Genomic DNA, 10000 nt, shown 5'->3' with positions numbered 1-10000 from the left:
GCGCAGTCAGTCTAGGTTCAATCCCCATTGGTGGGCCCATTGGGCTATTTCTTGTTCCAGCCAGTGCACCACAACTGGTATATCAAAGGCCGTGGTATGTGTTATCCTGTCTGTGGGATGGCGCATATAAAAGATCCCTTGCTACTACTGAAAACAATGTAGCAGGTTTTCCTTTCAAAATACCAAATGTTTGACATCCAATAGCTGATGATTAATAAATTAATGTGTTCAAGTGGAGTCATTAAAAACCCCCACAAATAAACAAACACAATCATCATCATTGTCAACATAATATTCATCATCATCATCATCATCATCATCATCTTTAAATGATGTATCTCTAGTTCTCAAAAACCTCAAAAAACATACCACTGGTGTAGGAAGCGGTGGGGGGGGGGGGCAAGTGGGGCATGTGCCCCTCCCCTTTTCAGATATTTTGCTTTATATTTGCTTTATATTAGTGTAAAAGTGTGTAAATATAAAACTTTGCCACACCCCCCCCCCCCCCCCCCCCATTTTTGGCACCTTCATATGCCACTGCATACTCTCTAAGACTATAATATGTCAGAATTACCATATACACTTATTTTGAAAGTGAAAAATGTCGATCAACATTTTTCATTTTGGGGATGTACACTTTTGGGGGGGAGGGGGGTCAAAAGTGTACTCTTTGTACACTTGTGAAAATGTTGAAAACTATGGACAGCCCCTTAACATCCAATTAATAAATCAATGTGCTCTAATGGTGTCGTTAAACAAAACAAACTATCCTCACAAAATCAGTTTATGTGGAGGTGGGGAGGAATTAACTGTTTGTTAGCAATCTACAAAACAATCCATAAGCATTATCAAATAACAAAAGAAACATTCTATATCCAATTTGCAAGTTTTTAAACCAAATTATTTATATGGCATTGGTAGTGGTGGAGAGTTATTAAATTTTATAACGTAAAAGGTTTGCAACAAAAACGATCTAAACCCAATCTACAAACGTTTACACAAAATCATTTATGTGACATTTTTAGTGGTGAGTAGCTTCATGTATTAAATCTTACCTTGTAAACGGTTTGTTATCAGAGTCCATTTTTAACACTGATGTGTTCATTCTGTCAGAGAAAAAATTGCCAAAGCTTTCAGACTACTAATATCACTGGATTCCTACACAAAAACCGATATCGAGAGAGAAAGAAAAAAAAACCCACCTCTGAATATTCACAGAATTCCTACACTGAAACAGCTAGAGAGAGAGAGGAGAGAGAGAGAGAGGAGAGGAGAGGAGAGAGAGCGAGAGAGAGAGAGAAGAGAGAGGAGAGGAGAGGGGGGGAGGGAGGAGAGAGAGGAGAGAGAGAGAGGAGAGAAAAGAAAAGCGCATCTGAGATATCCACAGAGAATCTACACTAAAACAGCTAGAGAGAGAGAGAGAGACCGAGAGAGAGACGAGAGAGAGGACGAGAGAGAGAGGAGGAGAGAGAGAGAGAGAGGAAGAGAAGAGAGAGAGAGGAGAGAGAGAGAGAGGAGACGGAGACGGAGACGCAGAGAGAGAGAGTCTTCTGACGGCGAGACACTAAACAGCTAGAGAGATAGAGAGAAAAACCCAGAGAGCTGAAATTAATATCACTAATTCTGCACAAAAAACAGCTATAGAGAGAAAAACAAGCCCCGGACTATTAATACACTGAATTCCTGCACTAAAACAGCTATAGAGAGAGAAAAACAAGCCCTCGACTATTAGAGCACTGAATTCCGGGCACTAAAAACAGGAGATAGAGAGAAAAAATCAAGCCCTCTGACTATTACTATCACTGAATTCCTGCACTAAAACAGCTATAGAGAGAAAAACAAAGACCTCTGACTTTACTAATAATTCACTAAACAAGCTATAGAGCGAAAAACTGCCCTCTGACTATGAAATATCAGGAAGTCCGCACTAAACCGCTAGAGAGAAAACCCAAGCCCTCTGACTATTAATATCAAGCACTCGAGAATTCACTGCACTAAAACAGCTATAGAGAGAAAAACAAGCCCTCTGTATATCCACAGAATTCATACACTAAAACAACTGTAGATTGAAAGAAAAAAAGTCCTCAAACTGCTAATATCCACTGGATTCCTACCCTTTAACAGCTAGAGAGAGAGAGAAAGAAAATAGCAATTGCTCTGAATATCCATAGAATTCATACACTAAAACAACTGTAGAGATATAGAGAGAAAATAACAATCCCTCTGAATATCCACAAAATTCCTACACTAAAGCCAGCAGTGTTTCTATCAGCCTTGGGACAGCCACTACTGATACTATGACCTTGATATGGCTGGGTCCTCCACTTCAGCCATCAATGGGCAAATTGGTTCCCTCAGCTGGTCATGGGTCAGATTTCTCTGATCCGTGGATCTTTATTGGTTGTTGTCATCTTGTGTTTTGTAACATCTTGTTGTTGTTGTTGTTGTTGTTATAATGGTGATGAGATGATGAATAGAGTTAGTTAGAAAGTGTATCACATGTGGGAATCGATGTTTGCGGGATAAACTGACTTTCACTTGGGTAAAACGAAGACTGAAGGAAAGAAAGAAAGAGTGTTAACTATTTTGTGAGAAATAGAGTGTATAGGAAGACAGACAGACAGACAGAGAGATAGAGTTATGGATTAATGGACTGATGGATGGATGGATGGATGGAAGAATGGGTGGATAGGCAGATGGATTGATAGATTGGGGGATGGATGGTGGATGGATGGATGGGAGGGTGGATGGATGGATGGATGGATGGATGGATGGATGGATGGATGGATGGATGGATGGATGGATGGATGGATGGATGGATGGATGCATGCATGGATGCATGCATGGATGCATGGATGGACTGAGCTAGGATTGATGGACTGGTGAACAGATAGATAGACAGATGAACAAATATAAATAGCTGGACGCATGGATATGAAATAGATGAATATATAAATGGACATTTAACACATTAATAAATGCATGACAGATGAATGGATGGATGAATGGATGGATGGACGGGCGAATGGATGGACGGGCGGATGGATGGACGGGTGGATGGATGGATGGATAAATGGATGGACGGACGGATGAACAGACGGATGGATAGGTGGTTGGATGGATGGACAGAAGGACAGATGGATGGATGGATGGATGGTTAAATGGATGGATGAATGAATGCATGGATGGATGGATGGGTAATGAACTCATGGATTGATTGACGGATGGATGAATGGATGGATGGATGGATGGATGGATGGATGGATGGATGGGTGGGTGGCTGGATGGATGGATGGATGGTAGATGGATGGATGGGTGGGTGGGTGGGTGGATGGATGGAAGGGTGGGTGGGTGGATGGATGGATGTTTGGGTGGAAGGATGTTTGGGTGGAAGGATGGGTGGGTGGATGGATGGATTGATGGATGGGCAGGCAGTTGGGTACAAATAAATGGATGAACAGATTGGCTGGCTGGTAGACAGTAAAAAAAAGTAAAGTTTGTTTTATTTAACGACGCCACTAGAGCACATTGATTTTTTATCTTATCATCGGCTATTGGACGTCAAACATATGGTCATTCTGACACTGTTTTTTTAGAGGAAACCCGCTGTCGCCACATAGGCTACTCTTTTTACGACAGGCAGCAAGGGATCTTTTATTTGCACTTCCCACAGGCAGGATAGCACAAACCATGGCCTTTGTTGAACCAGTTATGGATCACTGGTTGGTGCAAGTGGTTTACACCTACCCGTTGAGCCATGCGGAGCACTCACTCAGGGTTTGGAGTTGGTATCTGATTTAAAAATCCCATGCCTCGACTGGGATCCGAACCCAGTACCTACCAGCCTGTAGATCGATGGCCTAACCACGACGCCACTGAGGCCGGTAGGCTGGTAGACAGATACATGTACAAAAATTAACTAATGAACTAATCGGAATCCTGTCAAAACCGGCCAAGTTTCATGGTCCAAACTTTTCTAAATTGTAAAATATGACCCTTTACACAGTGGATCCTGTCTAAATCAGATAAATATCAGGTGCCTAGCATGATCCGGTTTATACAGGTTTTACTGTACTGGGGCAGATCTGGGGGGGGGGGGGGGGGGGGGGGGGGGGGGGGGTGTCCAAGGTGATTTTTAGGTTTTTTTTTTACAAATTTATTTATTCTTTCAATGTATAGAACACTGTAGAATACATGTGCCAGAGTCCCTGTTGTAGCACTATTATATTATGGTCCATGTGAACCATGTGTAATTTTTCAATAGTGCCTTTTCATAATGTTATGGTGCCCTTTTTGTCTTGGACCCCCCCCCCCCCCCCCCCTATCAGAAAAGCTGGATCCACCCCAGCTGTACTTCTATTAGTAACCATAATATTCCAAATGTCTTGGTTCACGTCAATGTTCTATGTCCCACTACAATGTAAAGTGGAATGTAACACCTCACACTATATATTATTTCATATAGTTTTCACCACATCATCATCATCATCATCATCATCATCATCACCACCACCACCACCATCATCAACATCATCAATATAATCAACACTATCATCAACATCATCATCATCATCAATATCATCATCATCATCATCATCACATTATCGGCATACCACTGGGTGAATTGGTTTTTCATTATGATTTTGAAATCACCATTTACAGATAAAGTACAGTTGTAATAGTACATATATGTTTAACCAGATTTAGTTGAATATACATTGTACACATTATGTAAATGATTGCTAAAAACATATGCTTTGAGTTGATCTCACCAAAAACACAAGGGACTAAACAGGGTAATCGATGTGTACACAGACATGTTAGTTAGTTGAACTCATTGAAGAGACCTTTAACTTGGATTTAACCAAAAAGTACACAGACATATGTTGTTAGAAAAGTAATATTTCAAAAGGGAGGCCACTCGCATTAACTTCATGTCACATTTTAGTCTGCCCACTATCACACGCATTAATTTAGGGACGAATTAATTTCAGGATCTACAGTATATGTCAAAATACCAGATGTTTGGCATCCAATAGCTGATGATTATTAAATCAATGTGCTCTAGTGGTTTCATTAAACAAAACAAACAAACAAACAAAAACAATCATCATCATCAACATCATCATCATCATCATAATCAACATCATCATCATCATTTTTAAATGAAGTACAACATATGCAGTGATAATGAGTTTTCACTAAATCGTCATCATCATCATCATCATCACAATTTTAAAATGAAATACAGTATATGTAGTGCTAATGAGTTTTCACTAAATCGTCATCATCATCATCATCATCACAATTTTAAAATGAAATACAGTATATGTAGTGCTAATGAGTTTTCACTAAATCGTCATCATCATCATCATCATCACAATTTTAAAATGAAATACAGTATATGTAGTGCTAATGAGTTTTCACTAAATCGTCATCATCATCATCATCATCACAATTTTAAAATGAAATACAGTATATGTAGTGCTAATGAGTTTTCACTAAATCGTCATCATCATCATCATCATCACAATTTTAAATGAAATACAGTATGTAGTGCTAATGAGTTTTCACTTAAATCGTCATCATTCATCATCATCATCACAATTTTAAAATGAAATACAGTATATGTAGTGCTAATGAGTTTTCACTAAATCGTCATCCATCATCATCATCATCACAATTTTAAAATGAAATACAGTATATGCAGTGATATGAGTTTTCACTAATCGTCATCATCATCATCATCATCACAATTTTAAAATGAAATACAGTATATGTAGTGCTAATGAGTTTTCACTAAATCGTCATCATCATCATCATCATCACAATTTTAAAATGAAATACAGTATATGTAGTGCTAATGAGTTTTCACTAAATCGTCATCATCATCATCATCATCACAATTTTAAAATGAAATACAGTATATGTAGTGCTAATGAGTTTTCACTAAATCGTCATCATCATCATCATCATCACAATTTTAAAATGAAATACAGTATATGTAGTGCTAATGAGTTTTCACTAAATCGTCATCATCATCATCATCATCACAATTTTAAAATGAAATACAGTATATGTAGTGCTAATGAGTTTTCACTAAATCGTCATCATCATCATCATCATCACAATTTTAAAATGAAATACAGTATATGTAGTGCTAATGAGTTTTCACCATAGCATCATTATCATCTGATAAAAACCCATTAGCACTACATTTATCATCACCGTGGAATCTCAAAGTATGTGCCCAAGACAGCTGTGCTTGAACCTTCAGAGGCTGTAAGTATGAATCAAACGGTTGATTGATTGATTGACTGATTGATTGATTGATCATTATCATCATAATTTTAAAATGGTGGGTACAGGGTTCACAGCCCGGTACCGGCTTCCACCCAGAGCGAGTTCTTAAGAGCTCAATGGGTAGGTGTAAGGCCACTACAACCTCTTCCCTCTCACTAACCTCTAACCAACTAACAACTAACCCACTGTCCTGAACAGACAGCACAGCTAGTGTGCCCAGGACACAGCCCAGTGTGCTTGAACCGTAATTGGATATAAACACAAAAATAAGTTAAAATGAAATTCACCATATCATCATCATCATCTTTAAATGAAATACAAGATACATGTTTATACCAATAATGAGTTCTTCCCAGTTAACCCAAGAGTCTCCAAGGTAATCATCATGTCAATCACTGCCGATTAGACTGTAATCTGATCAGTGACATGGACACCAGTGACAGAGACCTGGCTAGTTGTCAGGGTCACTTCACCAAGAGGTGAACAAATTCCACAGACATGGCTTTGCCTGGTAAACAAACAAATATTAATTTTGGCCAGTGTATACATATCAGTGATGTAGCCTGCCATTCATTCATGCCAGCTTATGATGGGATAGTTAGAGATTTATTATGCATTATTTTAAGACAGGTTGGTAACTGAAGGCTATTCGGTGTTAAAAAGTTTAAATATTAAGTGGTAGGAATGCAATAATGTAAGATGTGAAAGGTAGATCAATTACATATACATCTTACAAATAATGAGTTTGTGTCTTTGCTAGTTTGTGTGTTTGTGTTTGTGTATTGTGTTTGTGTTTGTGTTTGTGTTTTTTGTCTGTGTGTGCATTAAGTACATTTGTATGTCAGTCAGTGAGTCAGTCTGTCAATAAAACCGACTGACTGACAGAAAGAATGAATGAATGAAAGCATGGATGAATGAATGAATAAATGAATGAAAGCATGAATGAATGAATGAATGGTGGACTGACATAAGTAGATATTTTGCTTTATATTTGCTTTATAATAGTGTAAAATGTATAAATATAAAAGTATGTCCCCCACTTTTTGGCATCTTCCTACGCCACTGAAATGATTGAATGCATGCATGCAAGCATGATGGATGGATGGATGGATGGATGGGTGGATGGATGGATGGATGGATGGATGGATGGATGAATAAATGAATGAATAAATGAATGAATGAATAAATGAATGAATGAATAAATGATTGAATGATGATGGATTGACTGACTGACTGACTTACTAGCTGAATGAATAAATGAATGAATGATGATGGATTGACTGACTGACTGACTTACTAGCTGAATGAATAAATGATGGACTGATTGAAAAATTATTGAATAAATGAATTATTTAATTAATTAATTAATTAATAATTATTAATTATTAATTAATTAAGGAATTAATTGTTCATGGCCTCCATTAAGAACAGGAACACCATGGCTTTACAAAGGGATATCGGACTACCACTGAATAAACCACAGACAAATGTATTCACCCACGTGTGGTGTGTCTATACTAATATAGATATAAGCCTCATAAAAACACAATAAATGTTTATACCAGAGATACAAATGAAATAACCCTAAAAGGGTAAACAAATTCAGCAGCTTTCATTTTTCATGTAATAGTTTCTAGAATATCTTAGCCATTCTTACAATAAGTTGTGGATGGATGGATGGATGGATGGATGGACAGAAGGATGAATGGATGGATGGACAGAAGGATGGATGGATGGATGGATGGACAGAAGGATGGATGGATGATTGGGTGGACAGAAGGATGGATAGATGGATGGACAGATGGATGGATGAATGGGTGGATGAATGAATAGAGATGGATGGATGGATGGATGGACGGATGAACGGACGGACGGACGGATGGATGGACGAGTGGATAGATGGATGGGTAGATGGATGGGTAGATGGATGAGTGGATGGATGGATGAATGGATGGGTTGTTGGGTGGGTGAGTGGGTTGGTGGGTGAGTTTGGGTTAGGGTGGGTATTGGGTGGGTGGGATTTGTATGGGTGGGTTTGGGTGGATGGATGAATAGATGGATGGGAGGACAGATGGAGGGAGGGAGGGAGGGAGGGAGGGAGGGGGGAGGGGGGAATGATGGAGGTATGGAGGAAGGGATTGGTGTATTTTTGGATGGGTGAGTAGTTCTTTTGGTGAGTGAACGGATGGATGGATGGATGAATGGATGGATGGATGGATGGAGGGAGGAATGGTCACTGTGGGTGATCTATCAAAGGAAAACAACAATTGGTGTCAAGCGTGATGGATGGATGGATTAAAAGTTAGATAGTTGGTTGGAGGGAGGGAGGGAGGAATGGAAGGAGAAATGGAGGGAGGGAAGGAGGGGTGGGTGGGATATTGGGATATTGGGTGGATGGACGGATGGATAGATGGATGCATGGTTGCATGGATGGATGGATGGATGGATGGATGGATGGATTGAAGGATGAATGGATTGATGGAAGGATGGATGGATGGATGGATGGATGGATGGATGAATGGACAGATGGATGGATGGGTGGATAAATGGGGTGAATCAATGGACTTATGGATGGATGAATGGATGGATGGAAGAATTCACAGTTGGATGGACAGATGGACGTAGCAGAAGGATGAATAAAGGACAGCCATAAATAGATGGATGGATACTTTAATAAATGGTGTTTGATGGTTTTGGATGGATGGACTTATTGGTGTATAATGTATGAAAGGATGGATGAACAGATGGGTGGATGAATGAATTGATGGGTGGATAAATGAATTGATGGGTGGATGAATGAATTGATGGGTGTATGATAAAATAGGTGAGTGAATGAACGAATGAATGGATGGATTGAAGATAGGATGGTTATGTGGAAGGATGGATGGGTGAATGGGTGGGAAGATGAATGGATGGATTATAGGGAGGATGGTTACGTGGAAGGATGGATGGGTGAATGAGTGGAAAGATGAATGTATGGATTGAAGGAAGGATGGTTACATGGAAGGATGGATGGGTGAATGGGTGGGAAGATGAATGGATGGATTGAAGGGAGGATGATTAAGTGGAAGGATGGATGGGTGAATGGGTGGGAGTATGAATGGATGGATTGTAGGGAGGATGGTTATGTGGAAGGATGGATGGGTGGGTGAATGGGTGGGAGGATGAATGGATGGATTGTAGGATGGTTACATGGAAGGATGGATGGGTGAATAGGTGGGAGGATGAATGGATGGACTGAAGGGAGGATGGTTACGTGGAAGGATGGTTATGTGGAAGGATGGTTATGTGGAAGGATGTGTGGGTGAATGGGTGGGAAGATGAATGGATGGATTGTAGGGAGGATGGATAGGTGGAGAGATGGATGGAGGAATGGGTGGGAGGATGAATGGATGGATTGTAGGGAGGATGGTTACGTGGAAGGATGGATGGGTTAATGGGTGGGAGGAGAATGGATGGTGATTGTGGGGAGGATGGGATGTGGAAGGATGGATGGGGTGAATGGGTGGGAGGATGAATGGATGGATTGTAGGGAGGATGGTTACGTGGAAGGATGGATGGGTGAATGGGTGGGAGGATGAATGGATGGATTGTTGGGAGGATGGTTATGTGGAAGGATGGATGGGTGAATGGGTGGGAGGATGAATGGATGGATTGTAGGGAGGATGGTTATGTGGAAGGATGGATGGGTGGGTTG

General features: G+C 40.0%; 1 protein-coding gene across 1 annotated transcript in view; it reads right to left on the bottom strand.

Moving 5' to 3' along the window:
* The window catches only part of LOC121377719 (glutaminase kidney isoform, mitochondrial-like), a 52237-nt gene that overhangs the window by 41542 nt on the left and 695 nt on the right, over positions 1 to 10000 (bottom strand). The gene's annotated exons all lie outside the window — the stretch shown is intronic.

Source organism: Gigantopelta aegis, chromosome 7, assembly GCF_016097555.1.
Source record: "Gigantopelta aegis isolate Gae_Host chromosome 7, Gae_host_genome, whole genome shotgun sequence".
Lineage (NCBI taxonomy): Eukaryota > Metazoa > Mollusca > Gastropoda > Neomphalida > Peltospiridae > Gigantopelta > Gigantopelta aegis.
This window is presented reverse-complemented; position numbering and strand designations above follow the sequence as displayed.